Here is a 25683-nt window from a genome sequence, read left to right as displayed (position 1 = left end):
CATTGACAGATTTATTTATTTTTTGTCTGCCTAAACAAACTAAATAAACAAACTAATTTCATGGCTGAATAAACAAACTGACCTTAAAGGACAACACACATACTTTGTTTATATTTGGCGGACCCTGCCACCTTTCTAGCCTCAAACAGTGTGTAGGGGACCTTATTTTCCTTATTTATTCAGTTAAGGGAAAAATAAATATTTCTGAGTTTGTATTATTACCTCATTAATGTTGATTTAAGACCAGTTTGTTTATAAATTACAAAATTTCTTAAATGACTAAACAAGCTGTTCTCAGAGGAAAATAAGGCCCCAACCCTGTTTGTTTATTTAATTTGTTTAGGCATAAAAATCAGTCAATGAAGATCTTTCTCTACTTCCTCCAAATTACGTAGTGCACCTTTAAAGGACAACACAATTTCATATGTTTTACTTTGTTTATATGTGGCGGACCCTGCCACCTTTCTAGCTTCAAATAGCTAGAAACCTTTTTTTCCTCAGAGAACCTTTCCTCTTGAAAATTTAACTGAAGTGCGGTGCTTGAATAAAAGTACTGAGTTAGACTCCACCAATGATGTTTGACTGGTTTTAACAGACACCTGCCAACCAGTCAGACACCAGTTTTTCTCAGGTATGGATGCAGAATCATCCACCTGTAAAGCACTGGTGTTCAGGACTGAAAAAAAAGACCTCTGCTGGGCTTTAAACTGTGCTGTAGGTCAAGCCGTTTGTCAGGCTGCCTAAGCTTTAAGTAGACTTTTAATCCTATTTCTCTTTGAACTAATGAAGGGTAATGGCCGCCTCACGCCTACTACACAGTGTAACCTTGTCCCTCAACTAAATGGAGTGGCCTAAACTAACAAGCCACAGGCTACACAACCTGTTGATGGTTGAATGTTTGTCACTGTTGCCTCTCTCAGGTAAGGAACAATAGGATGTTTCAAAATGTATTTATCTGTCTGGAATTGATCTTTGGAGAAAGAAAACCCAAGATTCCCGCACATATTCTCTGTTTATATACCAATGTTGATGATCAGCGTGGCCCAATGTGCAAGAAAGGGCTTTCTGCCCGCTGGTGATCCGCCACATGCAGATTGTGCCCTTTTATGTCTTTCAAACAAAAAGAAGTTGCAAGCTCGACGCAAAAGTCTTCTAAGTTTAATCTGTGCTGACCCACAAAAATCACAAAATAACAACCTTCAAAGCTGAAGAGGGGATAAGGATGAAACGTGCCTGGTTTCTTTCTGCTGCTGTGCATTATTAACAGTATTATCTACTTATCTGAGTGCATCAAGAGTGCTGACGACTTCATTTGTTTTTTTTGTCTTTTATTCCCCCCTCCCGACCCTGGCTGGGTCTGGCACTGATCATGTTATGCTCATTGATGTGGACTGGACTCTGCCAGTTATAAGAGCCTTAACCAAAAAGAAAAGTTTAAAACAATATTGTATGAATATTAGAAATTATCTTATGTAATCATTATGACTCTAGTAGTAAATAGTCATTTATTGGAAATTTCTGATAAAATGTAAATTAGCATATATTTGGCATTATCACATACAACTGGGAGAAAAAAAGTCTCTGACTCAAAGTCAAACTTTACTTTAAAATCTTTCCAGTGAGACAGGAAGGGAAAGAAATAATTGAGAAGTCATTTGTTTGTAAGTTGTCTCTGCAAATGTAAACTGTCTTCATTTGCTTCTTTAAACAGTCTCAGTAAATGTTTTGTGTTGGTGGTTTTTCAGCCATGCAGATGCACAAATGTTTCTAATGTCACATAAACACAGAGGCTACAGGGAATTGTGTTATAGTTAAAGCCTTTGCCTGCGACTAACTATTTCTCGTAAAGTCTCTCAGGTGCACTTAAATGCCAGGATTAACTAATGTTTTGTTTCACCTTGATACATTCCTTTACTGGGATTGGGATAAACAGGACGATATAACAACTTGATCAGGACAGCACAAGTGTTTGAGGTTAACAGAAGGTCATGAAAGGAAACCTTCTCAAAGCATTCCTCAAGAAAAGCACATTCCTTTAAAAGTATTCTTCTTACATCATGCAAAGTTTAGATCTTTTTAATGTTTCTGTTATTATTTCATTAAAAGGGCGAATATAACCCATATAATCCACCCTGAGGTTGATGGTTATGGTTCAGAGTGAAATATCTCACACTTATTGGATGAATTTGGACATTCAAGGTCCCTCAAGGATACATTCGTAGACATGAGTGATTCTAGCTTTTCCTCGAGTGCCATCAGCAGGTACAATTTAACACAGTTAACACAAATTAATGATGCAGAATATGTTTTCACTCATGCTGCTGGGCCAAAGAAAAGTACATTGTTTTGTGTCAATATCAAATTAAATGCACAAACATATATACAGATACAAAGCATATTAAAACCAGATTTTAAAATAAATTTGACATCAGATTGAATATCTTACACATGGATGCATAAGGGGTTTCTACATGAAAACTCTAGTAAAGCATTTTTTTTATGTTGTTATTATATTATATGTATTAACTTTTAATCATTTCCTGTCCCATATTTACCACAGAATCAGTCAGTGGGGCCGTACCATCACAGTTCATCTTAAATCCAACCTGGTGTTGTCATTATGAGCTACTTATTAATGACACTCTGTGTTCCTGGATCCCTCTGTCACATGCTCCCCCTCTGCTGGCCAGGATGTGTCACTGTGGCTGATGCTTGGCCTCCTACAGGAGACTGTGACCATGTACTGTATGTAACTCGTTCATGAGTTTGGACAAAACCCTGTACATGGTCTGTGCAAAGTCAGACTGGCCAGGCATACTTGTAGCTGCTAACAAAACTGAAATGGTGTACGCCAAGCAACAGGACAGCTTACTCTCCAGAAGAACCACTCGATCTTTCACACAGGACAGAACAGACAGTCTTTCTCTTACTGAAATCTGCATCACTTGTCCACTTTTTAGGGTTTTGGAAGTACTGTCAATTAAGGAATAGTGTTATACTTTAGTTACACTTTATTGATATGGAACAAAATAAGCTGGTTTCCTCTTAAATAAAAGTTTATAACAGGACCACACATTTGTTATTTGTTTTTTATTTTGGTATTGTTTAAAGAGGTTGAGATTAACAAAAAATTAACAAATTATGATTTTGTTCATGTTCCATCCTCTAGGTTGTAAATGTGTCCAATAACATTGGGTCATGCAACAACATAGTTGTGTTGTTAAGGATCAAGAATCAGCAATGTTTTGAGTTTTTCGGGTCGGGAAAAATCTTTTTCTTAAAATAGTTGGTTCAGCATTTGTCGAGAGTTGATCTGTAAACAAGACGAGGGGTCTACACTCATGCTAATAGCTCCGTGAGGCTTTTCTTAGGGTTGCTTTAAGCGTAATGAAAATCTAGGCATCGTCCACTGGGTGGTGCTTGACACCGAACAAACCTCTGCTGAGGGAGAACAGGGTAAGATGAGCCACTTTTTACATTAGATGATTTTACAGCAAAATAAAACTGTATCTGCTTCTAATAATCGTCATTGCATTTGTTAGAGGTGCTCCAAAGTATATAATTAGGACACTTGTGGGTTAAATGGCACGATGTTGCATCTGCCCTCTTTCATGTGAGTAATGGTGTTCGCCAAGGTGGAATTCTGTCTCCTCCTGTTTAATGTATATATGAAGTGCTTATCGGCTGTCTTGTTGGAAACTCTGTCATCAGTCATCTGATGTATGTTGATGACCTGGTCATTTTTAGTTCATACAGTGCTGGGCTGCAGCAATTACTGAAAGCGTGTTCACAGTACAGCCAAGATCATATTATATTTAATGCCAAAAAGATTAATGTCCTGATAGTGAGAAGTAGAGAGGACAGGACAGAGAACAGTTTTTCCTTTTTCTCACTTGTGTGATGCTCCCCTTATGTCATATAAGGAAATAAGGCCTATGTGTTCTGTCTGCGTAAAATGCTCTTTATTTAGAGCCTTCTGTGTATCCACATATAAAGCTCACCTGTGGCGTAGCTACAGGAAAAGTAGTATAAGGAGACTCTAGTAGCTTACAATAATACAATGAGGTTGCTGCTGCTTCAGTTTCCCAGATGGCACAGTGCCAGTCAACTGTTTGTGTCCTCTGGTGTTTCTACACATGACTTCTGATGTGTCGCTGCATGTGTCGCTTGGAGGAGTCTGAGAACAGCATTTATAGATTGGCTTTAACCAGCCCTAGGAAGAGCAGCTCTCAGTACACGACCAGGCTTAGAAAACACTGGCAAGAAACACTTCTTTAATTTCTGTGGACCCTCTGCAAGTCTGATATAAAGTTTGAAAGTACAGACTGGGAAGTTAATTGATCAAAACAAGAGTCTAATTACAAGATCAGCGAACAATTATGAGGTTATGGTTTTAATTGGTTATTTTCTTTTTAATCAGTTGCATAATTTGCTGCCCATAATGTAAAAAAATCACAACACAGAAAGGTCAGGCCCTGTTTTATACTTTTTAAATATAATTAGAACAACAACCATGATTATAACAGCAAAAATGAATACATTGCTTACTTACTTCTACTTACAATAATATCGATAACAAAAACAATAATAATAATAATAATAATAATAAACTTTGAAAACTCTAAAAAAGCTAAATAACAAAACTAAACTCTCATCCAGCACCTTTCTATACTAAAATGTGCAGTAAATGCAATGAAATATAAAATGCAACAAAATTAACAACAAAAATAAAGTTAAAAACCTCAACACAACCCTCACCATCGTCTCCACCCTACTCAAACACGGGCCACACGCTCATGCACAACGACATTGTGACAACGAATTTTCCAGGTAATCAGAGAGGGTTTTTAAAAAGCTTGTTTAGTTTAAGAACTAGACTAAGAAAATCTGGGATGTATTGGAGTAAGAAGTATGAATTACACCGCAAAAGAAATGGAACTCAAAGAAGGTGAAGAGGGAGAGTGATACACTCTGTGTCATGAATTGCAGTTTTTGTGTGGATTTTCTGTGCTTGGTGTGTTTTACTTTCGCCTGCGTGTGTTTCAGAGGTGCAGCAGAGGCTGGGTGTGTCTTTCCTGGAGGGCTCGCACACCTGCAGCGAATCTCATCAACTCTACGACTCTACAACGTGGTAGATCATACCTTCGAGCCTCTAGTTGATTTTTGTATGATTGTATCTTTGCTCTCCAACCAACCTAACCCTGTCTCTCTATCTCTCTCTATCTTTAAACCTCTCCCAGTCTGGTTGTCTGCTTTTGGGTCCTGTAAGACTATTAGGCAACCGTCACACACTGGGTGATAAAACAAGAGTGAGCGTACAGGCATTCACTCTATGGAGAGCGCTCCGCTGTTGTGTCAAAGTCTGTTCCCCTGTTGATATGTGTTTCCTCTTATCACCAGGACTCACAGGATCAGTGAGTAACAAAACCTGCCTACTTATTAATACAACCAGCTGTTTTACTTAGCACTGATTGGTTTCTGGGTCAAACTAGGAACCTTCCAGTTGTTTATTTGCTCCATACAGTAGCCAGGCCATTAGTGGTAGTTGTGTTGCCAACGCTGTCTTCGCAACAGCAGCGTTGACAGTAGTATCACAGGGAAACAGTAGGAGAGGGAAAGTTGAAAAGTTGTTCTTATTAACTTTCAACCACTGCACACACATCCAACAATACAGCCCCAGCCCCAATCTCTTTGTCTCACCCCTTTAAGTGTATAGTGAATGTTCACAGTGCTATTTCATTTGTGGTGTATTTTGCATATGTTGATTTGTAATAAAGTTGCAAGTCTGTTCACAGACTAGGCCAAACCTGCAAAATCAGATCAAACATATGATATGATATGTGATCAAATACAGATTATTCTATGTACATATGTGCAAGCCTATATGCATGAGAGTATGCATGTATGTGCAAGCGCTAAGTACCAGTGAAGTATTGTTACGGACTAGCGGGTCTAGGGAGATTCAAGTAAACGTAACATGTGCTAGTCCTAACCTGGAGTGTGTGAGAAGGAGAAAGGTCTAACAGAGCCTTGGCCCACCTGGTGCCCCAATGTGACCTGCCCTTTTCCAATCTCACATTTAGGCAAGTTGACTACCAGCCCTGCTTGTTTAAGAAGGTCAAACAGCTGTTCAGTATGTTCCATGTGGTCAGACCATGAAGCATGGGCGTCAATTGGGTATGGCAAGGTATGGCAGCTGCCACACCTTGGCTCCAAGGTTTTTTTTTTAATAAATTTATGGAATTACTCTGTGTCAATTTGTATTGATTATTCTATTATTTAATACATATACATTAACTCCAAATGATAATCAGAACAACACAGTCGATTTCTCTAGGTATTATCTTTCCCAACACTTGTATCCCCCCTCCATATCTTGAAATGTGGTATCTCCCGGCCCCCCCTGACGAGATGACGGAGGTCAGAGCTGGGTCATTATTGTTATCGCAATTTGTTTTGCTGAGCTAATTAACTAAAATGAAAAGGAAGCAGAGCACTTGAGAATCATTTTTCATCAAGAGAGTGAAAACGTACCTGAGGACCACTATGGGCGATGACAGACTGACGCACCTTATGTTAATGGCTGTTGAGCCGGCTGTCGTGAAATCACTGGACCCAGATGAACTTGTTAATGACTTTGCCGGTTTGAGGCCTTGGCGTTATCCACTGATGGATTAATTATGCAAGTTGATCTTAAGGTAAGATACACCACCCAAACCTCTTATAAATCTGTTTCTCGCTTCTTCTCCCTCCCTCCCTCTCCTCTTTGCATTTGGACTTTAACAGTTTTAAGTTTACCTGGTATGTTCACGTGATATTGTTGCAATTACATAGTGAATGAAGTGAACAGAATGAGTGAAATTGCGTTTGTCAGAAAGGCTATTACTGCTCTCTAACCCTGCCACTTGCTATCCATGGTGCTGAAAACGGATGCGTAACGGCGCATTTGACTGAATTGATCAACACGCACGTCGTGTTTGTGTCCATAGTTACATTAGCGGGATGTGAGTGAGACTGCGTTTGAAAAAGTTAAAATTTTCCTAACCACACAGATAAGCTACATAGCAGACTTTTGTGATGATTATTTGCTGGGCATGTATATTGATTGATACTGTAGTTAAGTCATGTGACTAGTAACCTTGCCATACCTTAGCTTTGGCTGAATTGACGCCACTGCCATGAAGCACTGTAACAAACCACATCATCCAAATATGTCACCGTGTTCTGTGGGCCAGAGGTGACCAAATTCATTAACCTCTGAAAGGTTGCTGGGGCATTTTTCATGCCAAATGGGAGGACTTTACAGCGGTACAAACATTCAGGAGTACATCTTTGGCCCTTTCTGTCAAGGGCACTTGCCAGTAGCCCTTTAATAAGTCAAATTTAGACACATATTGTGCATTGCCAATCCTATCTATGCAATCCTCCAGTCTGGGTACAGGATATGCATCAGTTTTAGTTACGTTGTTTAACTTTCGGTAATCAATACAAAGGCGTACAGTTAAATCAGGCTTGGGAACAAGGACTAAAGGAGAACTCCACTCGCTCGAGCCCTGCTCAACCACCCCAATTCCCTCCATGTACAGCAACTTCGGTTTCACCTGAGCCCATTTCTGTGGGTTAATCCTGTAAGGATGCTGCTTAATGGGTGTTGCCTCACCAATGTCGACATCATGAGTTATTAACTTTGTTAAACCAGGTGTATCGCTGAACAAAGGGCGAAACTGCTCCACTAGATGTACGACATCCTCTCTCTGCTCTGTGGTGAGATGACTGAGTGACTCTCTGAGATTGGCCAGGGCGCTGGAGTTCTTAAGCCTAGCAGTGACTGGCTCACCTGACCCAACCCCATCATCCTCACTCTCCCCATCCTCCACATCAACCTGAGATGTTTTACAGACTACGGACGAGTCACGAATATAATAAGGTTTCAGGAAGTCGATGTGACATAGCCGTGATTTTCGTCTCCGGTCAGGTGTTTCAATAACATAATTACAATCACTGACCTTCCTGACAACCTTATACGGACCATAGAATTTCACCCCCAGCTTGTCTCCACCCATGGGTAACAACACCAAAACCTGGTCTCCTATGTTAAAAGTCCGCTTCACCGCTTTCCTGTCATACTGGGTTTTCATCTTTCCCTTAGCTGCTTCCAAATTACTCCTGGCCAGGTCACAAGCTGTATGCAGCCGGTCCTTGAAGGACGCTACATACTGCAGGACACCACACCGAGCATCTGTCTCGGAAGCTGACTGCAACAGCTGCTCTTTCACCATCCTCAGTGGTCCCCTTACTTGATGGCCATAAAAGAGCTCTAAAGGGCTAAAACCAGTAGCCTCATTCACAGAATCTCTTATCGCAAACAATAAAAATGGTATAGCAACATCCCGGTCAGTTGCGTAACTAACACAGTAGGTCTTATTCATAGACTTTAAAGTCTGATGGTACCTCTCGATTGCACCCTGGGAGTGGGGATGATAAGCAGATGACATGATTTGTTTGACTCCAAGCTCATGCATCACTTCCTGGAATACACCAGAAGTGAAGTTGGACCCACGATCATGTTGGACCTCTAATGGTAAACCTACCCTAGAAAAGAAATGCAGCAGAACTTCCACTATGACCTTGGTCTTAATTGATCTCAACGGCACAGCCTCCGGAAATCTGGTTGACACATCCATAATGGTAAGAAGATACTCATTCCCTTTCTTAGTTTGCGGCAAAGGGCCGACACAATCAATCAGCACCTGAGAGAAAGGCTCCTCCATGACGGGCAGAGGGCAGAGAGGAGCAACTGGAATTGTCTGGTTGGGCTTGCCCTCAACCTGACAAGCATGACAGCTACGACTGTACGACGCAACATCTTTATGCATCTTAGGCCAGTAAAAATGTCTACTGACTTTCTCTTGAGTTTTATGGATGCCCAAATGACCAGCCATGGATACCTCGTGAGCCAAACGGAGGACTTCCTTTCCGAAACTCTCAGGTAACACAATTTGAGTCATGACAGTCCACAGCTCATCAGCAGGATGATCACGAGGCCGCCATTTACTCAACAAGACACCATCTTGGAGAATCAATCCCTCTACTCCTAACAGTATGCCATTTTAGCCTACACGGCCTCTCATGTGTTTTTGTGCTGTTCCTGATGTTGGGTTAACACAATGGTAACAGAAAATGTTTTATCACACACCCTGCAAGACTAAGTTATCATGTTGTATTTAGAGCCTTTCTCAGCATAAATTCATCTAATACAACTATTTCCCATGTAGTCTCTATCTGGGATACATTAAAATGGCAGGATAAGATATTTTTGTGTGTGTTTTATTAGAATGAGAAAAGCAATTTATACATCATTAATTCAACAAACCAAAATGATAAATACATATCTACTGTAACATCTTATTTTGCAGAGGTGATCCTAAAAATGATTTGACACAGAACAGAAGCTCTTTGTTGTTTATTGCAATTGTATTGGTATATTTAAGTTATAACCACTCATTGTGTTCACATAGGAATACATTTTGTGAGACAGTGACCGTGGTATAGTCTTCCTTTAGTGGTTAGTGGTTAAGCATGTTGTAGAGAATGTATACAACAAGTCAAAACCCTCAGAAAGACGACACAGAGGCAAGGTTTGTAGAAAGTGGGTTCTGTTTATTCCTGGACTGACCAGACATTTATACTGTATGCCTCGAAATCTGTTTGCACAACCACACTTGCGTTGTGATGACCTGGACCATCACCAAAATGTCACGGTGACCCTTGTCTCATTGTTCCAGATCTTTCCTGATGCTCTATGTCATTTCCAGTGATTCCTGAGTCTTGTCTGAGGGAGTGTGTGTATGCTCGTGCATGGGTGTATGTGTGTGTTCATCCTTGTTTCCGGTTCGGAGACCAAACTTCCTGGTTTGCACCGGTTTGGAAGGTTTTGGCATCTCCATGCTGTTATGTGTGTGTGTTCTTATTAGGTGTGGTGTCATTCGTATTTCCCAATCTATTATCACACATTCACATTCAAGGGTTAATACCGGTCACTTAGTCAGGCCAGAATTCTCACTAAGTATCAAAAGGGAACACTGAAACGGAAAGCTAAAAGAGTTACACTTCTTCAGAGTGGTCTCAAGAAGACCAAGTTTCTCAAGATTCTCAGGATCATCTTAAGGTTGGTAAAACTTTTATTTTGCTGTACAGATACATAGGAGACCGTTTGACTGCATTGGTTTCAGGTTTTATTAAGTCTTTCGGTTTTATATCACAGTGTGTGCAGGGGAGAGTTGCCACAATTGTTAAGTTTTTCACTTTTCACCCTTTTTACTTTACATTACTTTTACATTTTTTTGCATAAATATATCGGCTAATAATTTAAGGCAGACAACCTACATGTGTCTGCCATCACAAACCACTTGAAGTTCTTCAAAATAGAAAACAAGTGGTGAGGAAATAAATCAAAAGTGGACGCTCTCTGATGTTAGGAATAAGTCTTGATTGTAACTGTACGGTTGTAACACAGTTAAAACAAAAATAGCTTTAAACAGATAGCTTTCATGGCAAATCAAGAATGTCTCAGTCAAGGAACTACTGTATTTTATTTCATATTCCAGATGTGATCAGATAACGTACACAACATAGTTATAGGCTCATTCAAGATGAACTGTGCCTCGGCTGGAAAGTAGATGAGATCAGGCAGCAGCAGCAGGATCAGAGGCAAGAGGCTGACATCAAGTCGGACAGTTTTCCAGCAGCTTGGAGTCAGTACAGGAAGTCACAGAAACACTCGCATCCTGTTAGATCTCATTCTGATTGATATAAATGTTATCAGACACATTTATCAGTCTGTAAACAGTCTTCAGTTGTTGTTAATTATGACACTAGAAACTCTACGCAAGCCATCTGTTCATGGATCAACCTCCATTTTACATACATTTTCACGCAAATCAGCTTCATATTAGTTTGCTGATGTTCATAAATCCTCTGAGCAGACCCGTCCCTCACTACATTAATAAGATGTGGGCTATTTAGTCTCCACCAGCCACACAGCATATCTTCTGTTCACAGACTAGACTAAACCTTAAAAATCAGACCAATCAGATCAAATCTCTCATTCAGCAAAAATAAAAAGTTTCCATAAAATGAGTAAAAAAAAATGATACAAAGTAATTACATAGCAGAAGTAAGTCATTTTTTGAGATACTAAGTTATTATTTTGATGACTCACAGGATTGTTTTTGTTTTCATCAATCGGCAGAGATGAGATTCCCTAACATACCAACCCTGCTGAAAATCGTTTTTAGTTTCCTAAAGATACCTGATCATCTGATGATTATTGTATAAGCATGTTTTATTCAAAGTGAGTTGTCCTTTCTGCTTATTGTTGCCTGATTTTCAGTTGAAGCATCCGTTGAAGAGGATAATGACTGTAAATTAAAATATAATTAATAATAGTTTGTTTTTATGTTTGCCAAAACTTTTCTTAGTTCTGGGAAATGTCATTAATTTCCAGCTGTATACTGCCCTAACCATGCTCAGCAATGAGGCTTAAAGTGTCGTTATGACCCAAGCCTCACACTAATCATGATCCATCGAAAATGTGTCTTCATGAATTCACATGTTATATGACTTTTCCTATTTTTTTTTTTTCTTTTATGCAGAAATGGAGATGTTACTGAAAAGAGCCTGGTTCTCTACACTGAAGAGTGAATTTGCCAAGAGTCCTCTTGCGACCAATGTGTTATTTGGCCTCATCCTTACTGGCGTGGAGAAGTTTGTGGAATATGAGTTTGTATGTCCTTGCAATCCCACATGGAATGGTCTACTTGCATCCGGTTTCTTTGCTGTTCCTGCACTCCTGTCCTTTCTGCTGATGATAAACATTCAAGGATGTCAGAGTGGGAAGTGTTCAAAAGAGTGTTGTAAAAATCTGCTCATCAGCATTGGCACTGCACTGATATGGTTCACCCTGGTCTTCATGGATGGTAACTACTTTGTCTGTGCAAATACAAACTGGTCGGGGAAGTTTGTAACTGTTACTGATGCTGCTTCTCAGAAATGGTGTGAACCAGTCAACACAACCTCATCAGATGCAGCACTGAGTTTACTGAGTCAGGAATGGTTTACTTTGTCACAGGTAAGGAAAAATGTGATGTCTCTAAAAATTCTTTGTTTGGCATTTGTCAGGAACTGATCTGCAAACAAGATGATAAGACTAAGCATGCTAACATGCTAAGAGAGACAATGCTAACATACTTGTGATTAGCATGTATATTTTTTACCATGTGCACCAACTTAGTTTAGCCTCTAAGAATGCTAACATAACTATATTAAACAAACATTTTCACTTGTCTTTTCTTTGTTTATTCTTTGACCTGTCGTTTAGAACATTGGATTGGTGTTCATCACAGTCCTCGCTGTTGTATATTCGGTGTATACTCTAATTTCATGGTGCTGCTGCTGCAGAGAGGAAGAAGATCGGGACGAAGGAGGAGATCAACCATCTGGTCAAGCTATGAGAGAGTTGTAAAAGAGTTGGAGGCCAAAGACTTTGAAGATTATAGAATTATATATAAATCATTTATTAAAAGTAAAAATCTTGGGTGAAGCTTAGAAAAACTTTTGATTGGCATCATCACATTGCTGTATTGATAGAAGCAAATCGACTGTGTTATTTTGGTTAAATTAAATATAGTTTGATCTGCACCAAGAGATTTGTGACTGGACTCTTTTCCCCAAATATTTCTGATTCCAACTAATTCATCTGGGAGGACACATGATGTAAAAACCTTGGAAGTGGGGACGGGTTTGTTGTGTCATGTCAAACATCTTGTAAATAAATAAGTCATTGAGAAACACAACAACTACATGAGACATGAGGCTGTTAAAACTATCAACAGGAGATACTTTACTTTAATAAAGATCTTTTTTTAACATAAGTTTACGAACAAAAACTTTCCCAGTCACAATTATATAAAATAGATAAAGCTGGAATACATTTTGATAATCCTAGTTTGCTCCTGAACCATTAATTATGATTTTAATAAGTATATAAGGAATTCAATCTTATTTTGTCTTTTTTTTAGCATATACTTGCCACGAGTTCCTAAATAAAGCAAGAGCTGTAAATATAAGAGTTGAAAAGGTAATGCTAATGCTTATTGTCTGTTGATGAAGAGTTTATGCAAAACACATAAGTTTAATGAAGACGTTTTGATCCCATTTGGATCTTCATCAGGACTATCTGAAAAATGGAAACCACACATATTTATACATCAGGGACACCAATAGGTTGACAAGCTCTATGATGGCAGATGTGGTGAACCGTCCAAACATACAAAACAATTAAATAATCAGTAAAGTAAATAGAAAAAGGAACATTGATACATCAAATATACATTGTTTATGTTATGTTATATCAAATTCATCAGCTCATAAATCAAGACCCAAATTATCTACGTTCAAAAATATATTAAAGTAAAATAAGAGAGAAAAAGAGGTGATGAATTTGATAAAACATTTATATATAAGATAAACAAATGTCTTGACTAAACTTCTGTGGCAAATGCTTTTTGCGTTTCGCATTTTGTGTATCACATTATTCCATATTTCCTGTAACCAGTCTCAGTGCATCAGTGCGTCTCATTAAAATATCTAATCAAAACAAAGAACGTGAGATAATAATAATATGTAATATGTACTTCCCTCTATATATGCATTTATTGTATCATGATTGAATAAACATTTTTAAATGACAGTTACTTTGCTTTTTGTCTTTAATAACTGAAGGAATTGTTTCTAATTAATACATTATTTGATCTCTTTCAGTTTTTACTGGGAATCTACAATTAATTCCAAATGCTACATCCAAACAAATATATTTTAATCATCATATTTAGATCATGTTTACATTATCCACATCTCATATATCAGCTAACACATATTTTCCTAATTTAAGCTCTATTAAGAAAATTCTGGTCTATTTTCCATTTTTACAAAGAACTTTCACTTATTGAATGAGTTCAACAGCAAAGTTGACCTGTCTTTGTAAATGATGAGCTTCTTAATGTTAACAAACATCCGGTGTCAGACTGTACTCCACAGCTCCCTGGCACCATCCTCCCAAGGAGCAAGTGGCCAACCCCTAATAGATTCAGGACCGCCAATAGCCCCTGCTTGTCTTTATTGGCGGGGCAGCAGCCAGGGGCCACGGTGTGTTTGTGGAGAGGAGCAAAAAATTAAACACATCATTGAAGCCTGCACGCTTGAAAAAAACTAAAAGTATGTATCTTCCGCAATACAGCGGGTGAGGAGCCATCTCCTTGTCTTCAGGAAATAAATGAGTATTTTACATAAATAGCATAATTCACAACATTTGTCACCCATTAAGTTTTTGACTCCTATCTTTCAGTTTTAACCTCCATTTTTATGTCCGTACTCAATTACCTATTTTATTCATAAAAACAGCAATGAAAACTTTCTTATTTAAATTCTAAACAAAAACTACATGAAATTGAATTAGTTTGATCAGGTTGTTTTCTTTTTTCAAAATGCAACAATTGCATCATATCGTCACCCTAATAAAATAATGGCCTAAGTCATTTTTTCAAGCCTTTGGGAAAACACAAAAAACTTCACCAAACGCAGACCATAGGATATTTATTAATCATTTCACTCAAAAAGGCCCTCATAGTGGATGACTCTTGAGATACATAGAAAGTTGTGTCTAAATCATGTAATATTAAAGAATAAAAGTGACCTAGGCCAATTTCCAAACATTATAGTGTGACTGAGGCAACTTAAACACTGTCATTAATTGCCATTCCATTCCCTATTGCACACTCAAAACTGAAATTACCCTGAGTTAAATTAAACAATTGAAGTGGAGAAAGCAGCAGGCCAGCACACAAGAAATATCTCCCAAGAGTTTCAACAAAAAATTAAAAATTAATTAAATTAAACAATTGTCTTGTAAAGTTCTCCAGGTCTTTTTTGTTGGGTTTTAATTGAACTTAATTGTCTACTGACTCTGCTCCCACAGAGGGGCAATGGTCTTTACTTGATAAATCAATCTCCTCAGTGATTGGCTCAATGTCAACAAAATCACTTTGAGAGGACAAGGCCATGTCAGAATAGTCAATTATTTCACCTGAAAAAAAGCATAATAAACATAAAACTTTGAGAGTTGTCATTGGCTTGTGATTATTTATATTTGGCAATGTTACAGAAAAGTGGGCTAGACAGGAATAGCTAGCAAGCTAGAAATAGCTAGCATTTGAAATAAATTATAACTTGAAATTCAGACTAAATTGCTACACGACATTACAGCCTAGCCTTTATGATAGCAAACTTTGTCACTCACCAGTAGATATTGACTTAAAAATCAAGTTTAGAGCTTCTTCTGTGCTATAATGTCTACTGCTCCTTGAAGCAGCTGCCATCATGAAAGCTTGTTTAAATTGCCTAAGTCAGAATTTTTTTTTTTAAAGATTCAATTATTTTGACTTAGGTAACCAATAAAATGGCCTAAGTCACCCTCTTGACATAGGCAATTGTCTTATTGGGAAAAAAGAGCATGATCCTTTCAACTAAGGCTGATGGGGATTTTACCAGAGGTGGCCAGCATTATCAGGAGCTGATTTAGGCCAAAAAATCATTTTTGTCAAAAACTGACTTAGGCCATTATTTTATTAGGGTGACGATATTTAACTTCTGAATAAATAAAGGATGCTTCACTTTGAAAGAAACACTGAAGGTGTATTTAGGTGTTCAGTGTTTCAAATGAAAAAGAAAATTCTACATATCTTTTGGTGTGTTAAGAGTTTCTCTCATTACATGTTAGAAATTAATCTTACTTATGTATTGTATACAGAAATGACTTTTCAAACTTTAAAGTTGTATTCATCTGTATATCTTATTTTACTTATTTTTGGTGATAGTTTGGCTTCATAAATCATCTGTGTTTAAAAGCAAAAGCACTGCATACTGTATATCTGCGTATATATGTGTGTATATGTGTTGTTCGTCTTGTTTAAGAATGAAACACGTAGATTGAAATTGGTTTTGCGTCAATAAATTAATATCATGTATATTTTATCGCATGGTATGCAAGCTGCTTTTAGGGGTAAAAAAAAAAGGCAAGAATTATACTCTGATCTCACCATTTCAAAAGGGGCAGTTTATGATATTTGCATGTAAAATGCAGTGCGTGTTTTTTTCTTCTTTTTAGTTTCTTTTTACTTTCGGTTTGCCATATCAGCAGCTGCAAGCTTACCAGAAACAGAAAAGATAAGACATTTGTGTCTTGCCTGGCAGCCTGTCTTCAACTGAATTTCAGGTTTATATCATTCTATTTGTTTGAAACCAGATCTACAATTAAGAAAACAACAGCAGAACAAAATGACATTAATAGAACAATTACAAAATTACACTTAAATTGGTTATTGTGTTTTTTTAATGATAATAGTCTAGTATTACAAACAATGTTATGTAGCCTTTCTAACTGATAACTGCTGTATTTATCTTGACTTTTCCTTTATAATGTCTAATTTTTGACTGATAATCAGTTAAAGCATCTGTTTAGGACAATTTAAGTAGGTACAAATTTAAAAATAGTGTAATTTATTAGTATAATTTATTAGAAAATTATAATGAACAATAGTGTGAATGCTGACTCAGCATTCACACAAATTAAAGTGTACGCTCTCTGATTACATTACATTACTGGTTACAAGTAGGTCTTAATTGTAACAGCGTGAGCTATGATTTTCATGGCAAATCAAGAATGTCTCAGTCAAGAAACTATTTTTATTTCATGTTGAAGGTGTGATCAGATAACGTACGCAACATATAGGCTCATTCGCAATGAACTGCGCCTCGGCTGGAAAGTGGATGAGATGAGTTGGCAGCAGCAGCAGGGTCAGAGGCAAGAGGCTGACATCAAGTCGGACAGTTTTCCAGCAGCTTGGAGTCAGTACAGGAAGTCACAGAAACACTCACATCCTGTTAGATCTCATTCTTATTGATATTAATGTTATCAGACACATTTATCAGTCTGTAAACAGTCTTCAGTTGTTGTTAATTATGACACTATCAAAACTCTGCACAGGCCATCTGTTCATGGATCAACCTCCATTTTACATACATTTTCACGTAAATCAGCTTCATGTCAGTTTGCTGCTGTTCATAAATCATCTGAGCAGACCCGTCCCTCACTACATTAATAAGGTGTGGGCTATTTAGTCTCCACCAGCCACACAGCATATCTTCTGTTAACAGACTAGATTATCTTCTGTTAACATTTTTTGAGATACTAAGTTATTATTTTGAGATATTAAGTCATTATTTCAATAAAGTTTCTCATTATAATGACACAGGATTGTTTTTGTTGTTGTTTTCAACACATCAGCAGAGATGAGATTCCCTAACATACCAACCCTGCTGAAAATCATTTTTAGTTTCCTATAGATACCTGATCATTTCTGATGATTATTGTATACGCATGTTTTATTCAAAGTGAGTTGTCCTTCTGCTTATTGTTGCCTGATTTTCAGTTGAAGCATCTGTTTCAGAGGATAATGAATGTAGATTAAAATATGATTAATAATAGTTTGTTTTTATTATGTTTGCCAAAACTTTTCTTAGTTCTGGGAAATGTCGTTCATTTCCAACTGTATCCTGCCCTAACCATGCTCAGCTATGAGGCAAAATGCACCTTTATGACCCAAGAGGCCTTTACTGAACCGAGATCCTTCACAATTGCGCCTTCAATACAACACAGCAGTGATTTTTGGGGGGTTTTCAGGTGAATGAGCGCAAAGAGTCCTTCAATGTCATGAATGCACGTTATATGATTTTCATTTTTATTTTTCTCTTTATGCAGAATTGAAAATGTCAGAGAAAATGAAGACTGAATTTGAGAACAGCCCTCTTGTGTCGAGTTCGGCTTTGGGCCTCATCCTTACTGCCTGTGAGGAGCTAACGGATGAGGAGTTTGCCTGCCCCTGCATGTCTGAGTGGAACGCACCTTTTGCAGCAGCATTTTTTGTTGTTCCAGCAGTTCTGATCTTTGTGTTGATGAACATCCGATGTTGCAAGAGTGATAAGTGGGGAAAAAATCTGCTTTTCGGCTTTATCGATGCCTTGGTGTGGATGGCCCTGGTGTTCATGGATGGCAACTACTTTGTGTGTGCCATGACAACCTGGTCAGGGGAGTTCGTGACTGATGATGAAGGTTCTCCTCAGACATGGTGCAAACCAGACAACCAACCCTTAGCACAAGAGCTGCTGATCCAGTCCAAACAATGGTATTCTCTGTCTCAGGTAAGGAAAAATCTCAGGTCTGTAAAATACGTTGGCACTTTGTCAAAGTCATGCTAGCAACTCTGTGAGTTTTGAAGTGACAGTTACGCCGGGTGTGTGCTTTATGCTAACAATAGCGGCTAAAGGTGTCTGTTTTTGCCACCTCTGTGCTGTTTGGCTCAGGGGCTTTTTGTTTTATGCTAACATTAACCAAAGTCAGTCAGATTTATCCTCAAGGGACTGTCACTGCCTGTACAAAAAATCATGGTACTGTCTTTAGTAGTTGTTGAGATACATCAGTGGTAGACCGACCAAACGACACACCTGCCAACATCGTTCATTAAAAGTTTTGGATAACCAATTTTTATTTTCACTTGTCTTTTTCTGTTTTTGTTCTTTTACCTTTCGTCAAGGGCATTGGACTGTGGTTCATCATGTTCATCGCTGTGCTGATAGGAATATATCAGTTATGCAAGAAAGAGAATCAGAGAAGAATCCTCTTTATTGTCATTGCACAAGTGTACAACGAATTTTAGCAGCAAATATAAAATAAAGTAAAAAGTACAAGTAGTAGTAAAAAGTAGTGCAAATATAAGTATAAAAATATAAATAAAGTAAATAAAGTGTGCAGTGTTGCAGGTATGTACAGTGAAATAGTCTTTACAAATATTGCACATTGTCCTTGGGTGGAGAAGGAGAGCAACAGCAACATCAAATCAAAGGAGAATATGAATTAACCGTCCAGGACGCAAATGTTTAAAGAGAAAACAGACACAACTTCAACTACACCATCCTCCACAATTAAACCATGTTAGTATTGACATGTGTTTTCCCTTCTTCAATGCAAGGAATGTACATTAAACATATTAGAGTTTGCCTGTTTTGCCAAACTCACTTCTCTCGTGCGAGTCTTCCACCATACACACTGACTGGTGTTGCAGCTGCACAGGATTTATGTGACCTGACCATTAGTGACAAATGTTATCTATCAAACTCTTAGTTCATTGCAGTTCACGATATCCTCTCAACACAACATCCTGTTATTTTGTATCAGACAGGGTTTTCTTTTCACTGCTGGTTCACCAATTTTGTAACCTTGTTTTTATCAGTTTCACTTTGTTGTTACAGTTGCTTCAGCACAATGAACCTTTCTATACTCTATACTATATACTATACTACATGAACACACACATATCTGAATCTGTGATTATAAATTGGGTATAAAAGAGACATGACAACTGAATATTACATTCTCCCAAACACAGACTGTTAATCTAGCAATTTATATTAAACAACAATCCAAATAAAAGCGAGTCTCCAAAATGGTTTATAATTGTATCTATCAGCAGTAATTGACTTGATGTTTATCACAGCTATGAAATATGAATTTAAAACATAAGTGGATAACTGTTAACAAGCATTTCAGTATGCCACTTTACACTTACATGTACCAAGACTTGCACAGAAAACTCAGTTTTTGCATAATGTTTCCATTAAACAAATGGCTGTTTTGACATAAAATGTACTCATATCAGAGCTTTTTATCACTTTATGTACTAACCTGAATCCACTGCTACAGGAAAATGTGTGAACTTCACATGGTAATGCTACAGAAGAGTCCAGAGTAGTTGTAGGCAGAACACATTTATCTGTGGTGCCATCTAGTGTCAAGTGAGTGCAATTAATATTTAGTTGATCAAGTTGGTTTACCTGAACAGAGCAGTACATTTTTCATAACGGCGCCAGTCTTGTCCTGAAATAAGACTCTTTTTCAAAAAAAATGTAAAAACAGAGCCATAAAAACCATACCTGGTAAAGTGTTGGGTTTTTTTTTAACATTACATTACACTGCATATAACGTTATCCTTTTTAGAAACCTTCACATTCATAACCTGCCAATTATTCATGACACAAAGATGGGAGAAAACAACACTATACAGGTTGTTGATTGATCAGTAGCTATCACAGCAAACTCAACACTTTGCATATACTCTACCTCTCGTCATTGTTATATCTACAGGTGATGACCAGGTAACAGAAAGATTTTTTTCCCTCCCAGAATATTTTATTTGAATACTTGTCAGGGACTTCAAGAATACAGTTAACATTTAAATGCAAAAAGCATAGAATAAAAATGTATAAAATATAAACATAATTTTATGTGTTAGAAATATATTATTTTGTGTTTTCTGTCCTATTTATGAACTCACGACCCCTCAGATTTATCTTGGGACTCAATTTTAAGGGTCCTGACCACTACAATAAAAAACACAGCTCCAATCCACTTTACAGTGCAGTATCAGTAAACATTGGGTTAGGTATTTACCACCGGCAGGACTTAAGGCCACTTACACCCCATCCTTATATTCAGATTTTAAAAATGCTTATTACTGTTTGCATATTATTGGTTTATATCATATGGTTAAAGGAAGGACATTGAATCACATACCTCAATGGCTGGGAGTGTAGGAGTACCAGTGATCCTACCGGCAGCCCTCTCCACCTTCTGCAGGGCCTTCTGGTCTGAGGCATTACAGTTCTCATACCATATGGAGATGTAGCTGGTCATTATGCTCTCCACAGTGCCCCTGTGGAAAGTGATGAGGATGGGAGGAGGAAGATGTGCTCTTCTGAGCAGTTGCAGGAAGTGGAGCCGCTGATGACGTTCATGATCAAAGCAGATGTGTGCTGGGACCAGGTCAGGTTGTTGGTAATGTGTGGGTGAGCTGCTTCCTCCTGAAGTCGACAATGATCTCCTTTGTTTTGCCGACATTAAGATCCAGATTGTTGCGGTTACACCAGTTCACCAGATGTTTCACCTCCTCCTTGTACGCCAGCTCCTCTTTGTCCCAGATGAGGCTCTCCACTGTTGTGTTGTCTGCATACTAAAAGATGTGGTTTGTATCGAACCTCGTACAACAGTCCTGGGTCATCAGGGTAAAGAGTAGTGGGCTTAGCATGCAGCCCTGTGGCGAGCCAGTGCTCAGCAGGATGGTGTTGGAGGTGTTCCTTCCCACAGGTACGGACTGGGGCCTGTCAGTGAGAACGTCCAGTATCCAGTTGCACATGGGGGGACTCAGACCCAGTGGACCCAGTTTGCTAACAACGTGCTGGGGGATATGTATGTACGTATGTATGTATGTATGTATGAATGTATGTATGTATAGCACGGTGGCGCAGTGGTTAGCACTCTTAGTAGCTGCCAAAAATAAGACATGAAAGGAAAAGTGGCGCTGGGGGAGAGGTCCGCCCAGGGCGTCATGCAAGCTAGAACCGCCACTGTGTACATTGTATGATATGTGATCAAATACAGATTCTTCTATGTATATGTGCAAGCCTATATGCATGAGAGTATGCATGTATGTGCAAGCGCTTAGTACCAGTGAAGTATGCCATTTCTCAAATGTTTTGTGCTGCTCCTGATGTTGGGTTAACACAATGATGACAGAAAATGTCTTATCACACACTCTGCAAGACTAAGTTATCATGTTGTAGTTAGAGCCTTTGTCAGCATAAATGTATCCAATAAGACTATTTCCCATGTAGTCTCTATCAGGCATGCATTAAAATGGCAGGATAAGATATTTTTGTGTGTGTTTTATTAGAATGAGAAAAGCAATTCATACATCATTAATTCAACAAACCAAAATGATAAATACATATCTACTGTAACATCTAATTTTGCAGAGGTGATCCTAAAAATGATTTGACACAGAACAGTCGCTCTTTGTTGTTTATTGCAGTTATATTGTTATATTGAAGTTATAAACACTCATTGTGTTCACATACAAATAAATTTTGTGTGAGAGTGACCGTGCTATAGTCTTCCTTTAGTGGTTAATGATTAAGCATCAAAAGGGAACACCTTTGATACGGATAGCTAAAAGAGTTTCACTTCTTCAAAGCAGTCTCAAGAGGAGCACGTTTCTCAGGGTCATCTAAAGGTTGGTAAAACTTTGATCTTGTTGTACAGAGACATACTAGGAGACAGTTTGAGTGCATTGGTTTCAGGTTTTATTAAGTATTACAAATGTATATTACATTGTGTGTAGGGGAGAGTCGCCACAATTGTAAAGTTTTTCACTTTTCACTTTTCACTCTTTTACTCAGATATTTCTTTGTCTATATATGTCGGCTAATATTTTTAGGCAAACAACTTACATGTGTCTGCCATCACAAACCACTTAAAGTTTTTCAAAAGAGAAAATGAGTGGTGAGGAATTAAATCAAAAGCGTACGCTCTCTGATGTTACAAATAAGTCTTGATTGTAACTGCACAGTTGTAACACAGTTAAAAGAAAAACAGCTTTAAACAAATGATTTTCATGGCAAATCAAGAATGTCTCAGTCAAGGAACTATTTTTATTTCTTACTCAAGATGTGATCAGATAACGTACACAACATAGTTATAGGCTCATTCAAGATGAACTGTGCTTCGGCTGGAAAGTGGATGAGATCAGGCAGCAGCAGCAGCAGGTTCAGAGACAAGAGGCTGACATCAAGCCGGACAGTTTTCCAGCAGCTTGGAGTCAGTACAGGAAGTCACAGAAACACTCACATCCTGTTAGATCTCATACTGATTGATATAAATGTTATCAGACACATTTATCAGTCTGTAAACAGTCTTCAGTTGTTGTTAATTATGACACTATTAAAACTCTACGCCGGCCATCTGTTCATGGATCAACCTCCATTTTACATACATATTCATGTAAATCAGCTTCATGTCAGTTTGCTGCTGTTCATAAATCATTTGAGCAGACCTGTCCCTCTCTGACTACATTAATAAGATGTGGACTATTTAGTCTCCACCAGCCACACAGCATATCTTCTGTTAACAGACTAGACTAAACCTTAAAAATCAGACCAATCAGATCAAATCTCTCATTCAGCAAAATAAATAGTTTCCTTAAAATGAGTAAAAAAAAAATGAGATACAAAGTAATTACTTAGCAAAAGTAAGTAATTTTTTGAGATACTAAGTTATTATTTTGAGATATTAAGTCATTATTTCATTAAAGTTTCTCATTATAATGACTCACAGGATTGTTTTTGTTGTTGTTTTGAACACAATAGCAGAGATGAGATTCCCTAACATACTAACCCTGCTGAAAATCATTTTTAGTTTCCTATAGACATCTGATCATCTGATGATTATTGTACAAGCATGTTTTATACAAAGAGAGTTGTCCTTTCCGCTTATTGTTGCCTGATTTTCAGTTGAAGCATCTGTTGAAGAGGATAATGACTGTATATTAAAATATAATTAATAATAGTTTGGTTTTTTTATGTTTGCCAAAACTTTTCTTAGTTCTGGGAAATGTCATTCATTTCCAGCTGTATACTGCCCTAACCATGCTCAGCAATGAGGCTTAAAGAGTTCCTTTATGACCCAAGCCTCACACTAACTGCGATCCATCAAAAATGTGTCTTCTAAAAAACCCAATAAAGAGCCTTGCATTGTCATGAATTCACATGTTATATGACTTTTCTTATTTATTTTTTCTTTTATGCAGAATTGGAGATGTCACAGAGAAAAGCCTGGTTCTCTACACTGAAGAGTGAATTTGCCAAGAGTCCTCTTGCGACAAATGTGTTATTTGGCCTCATCCTTACTGGCGTGGAGAAGTTTGTGGAATATGAGTTTGTATGTCCTTGTGATCCCAGATGGAATGGTCTACTTGCAGCTGGGTCTTTTGCTGTTCCTGCACTCCTGTCCTTTCTGCTGATGACGAAAATTCAAAGATGGCAGAGTGTGAAGTGTTCAAAAGAGTGTTGGAAAAATCTGCTCATCAGCAGCAGCACTACAATAATATGGCTCATCCTGGTCTTCATGGATGGTAACTACCTTGTCTGTGCAAATACAAACTGGTCGGGGACATATGTAACTGTTCCTAATGCTGCGCCTCGGAAATGGTGCAAACCAGTCAACACAACCTCATCAGATGCAGCACTGAGTTTACTGAGTCAGAAATGGTTTACTTTGTCACAGGTAAGGAAAAATGCGATGTCTCTAAAAATTCTTTGTTTGGCATTTGTCAGGAACTGATCTGCAAACAAGATGATAAGATTAAGCATGCTAACATGCTAAGAGAGAAAATGCTAAAATACTTGTGATTTGCATGTATAATTTTTACCATGTGCACCACCTTAGTTTAGCCTTTAAGAATGCTAACATTATTTATTTAGCACTATATAAACAAAAACACATTTTGACCTGATGATGGCAGTAGATACTAATTACAATTCATCCTGAGGAGAGCTTAATGTGCATGCAGCAGTTGTTAAAACATTTAACTAAAAAACACAAATGTCAACCTCAAAAGGTGTAGCTAGAGGGGAACACAGAGGATCACCAGTCATTATTGTCTGTGAACCATGAATGTCTGTGTCTATTAGATGTTGAGAACTTTGTCAGGATAGGTAAAAACTTTGATCCACTTGGGGCACCAGGGGAAAAGTTGGGGGATAACCAAAGTCAGTAGGATTCATCCTTCAACAGTTTTGATGAGCTTGTTTATTCTTTGACCTGTCATTTAGGGCATTGGATTGGTGTTCATCATAGTCCTCGCTATTGTATATTCGGTGTATACTCTAATTTCATGGTGCTGCAGAGAGGAAGAAGATCCAGTCGAAGGAGGAGATCAATCATCTGGTCAAGCTATGAGAGAGTTGTAAAAGAATCCAGATCAGGCAGCTTCTGTTCCGTGTCTGCAAAAGAACGAGCAGGACACAAATGTTTAAAAAGAAAACAGAAACAATTTAAATTAGAGAGAATCTTGCAATGGGATAACAAGCCATGATGCTAAATCATTGTGTAACATTAAATGTAACACACACACACACACACACACACACACACACACAAACAAACAAATACACACACACAAACACACACACACACACACACGCAAACAAACAAACACACATGAATGAATAAAAAAACACACACTCAAACAAACAAACAAACACAAATCTAGTAAAGCTTAGAAAAACCTTTGATTGGCATCATCACATTGCTGTATTGATAGAAGAAAATCGACTGTGTTATTTTGGCAAAATTAAATATAGTTTGATCTGCACCAAGAGATTTGTGACTGGACTCTTTTCCCCAAACATTTCTGATTCCAACTAATTCATCTGGGAGGACACATGATGTAAAAACCTTGGAAGTGGGGACGGGTCATGTCAAATATCTTGTAAATAAATAAGTAATTGAGAAACACAACAACTACATGAGACATGAGGCTGTTAAAACTATCGTAACATAAGTTTACGAACAAAAACTTTCCCAGTCACAATTATATAAAAGAAATAAAGCTGGGATACATTTTGATAATCCTAATTTGCTCCTGAACCATTCATTATGATTTTAAGTATATTAGGAAT

General features: G+C 37.9%; 1 long non-coding RNA gene across 1 annotated transcript; it reads left to right on the top strand.

The window, feature by feature from the left end:
• The first annotated feature begins 10090 nt into the window (after positions 1 to 10090).
• Positions 10091 to 13646, top strand: LOC311263836. Its single transcript, XR_014623404.1, has 3 exons — positions 10091 to 10168; positions 11655 to 12130; positions 12380 to 13646. It is a non-coding gene; the product is annotated as an uncharacterized lncRNA (long non-coding RNA).
• Positions 13647 to 25683: the final 12037 nt, after the last annotated feature.

Source organism: Pagrus pagrus, assembly GCF_965226575.1.
Source record: "Pagrus pagrus genome assembly, chromosome: 10".
Lineage (NCBI taxonomy): Eukaryota > Metazoa > Chordata > Actinopteri > Spariformes > Sparidae > Pagrus > Pagrus pagrus.
Note: the sequence above shows the minus strand (reverse complement) of the source record. Positions and strands in the feature narration are given on the sequence as shown.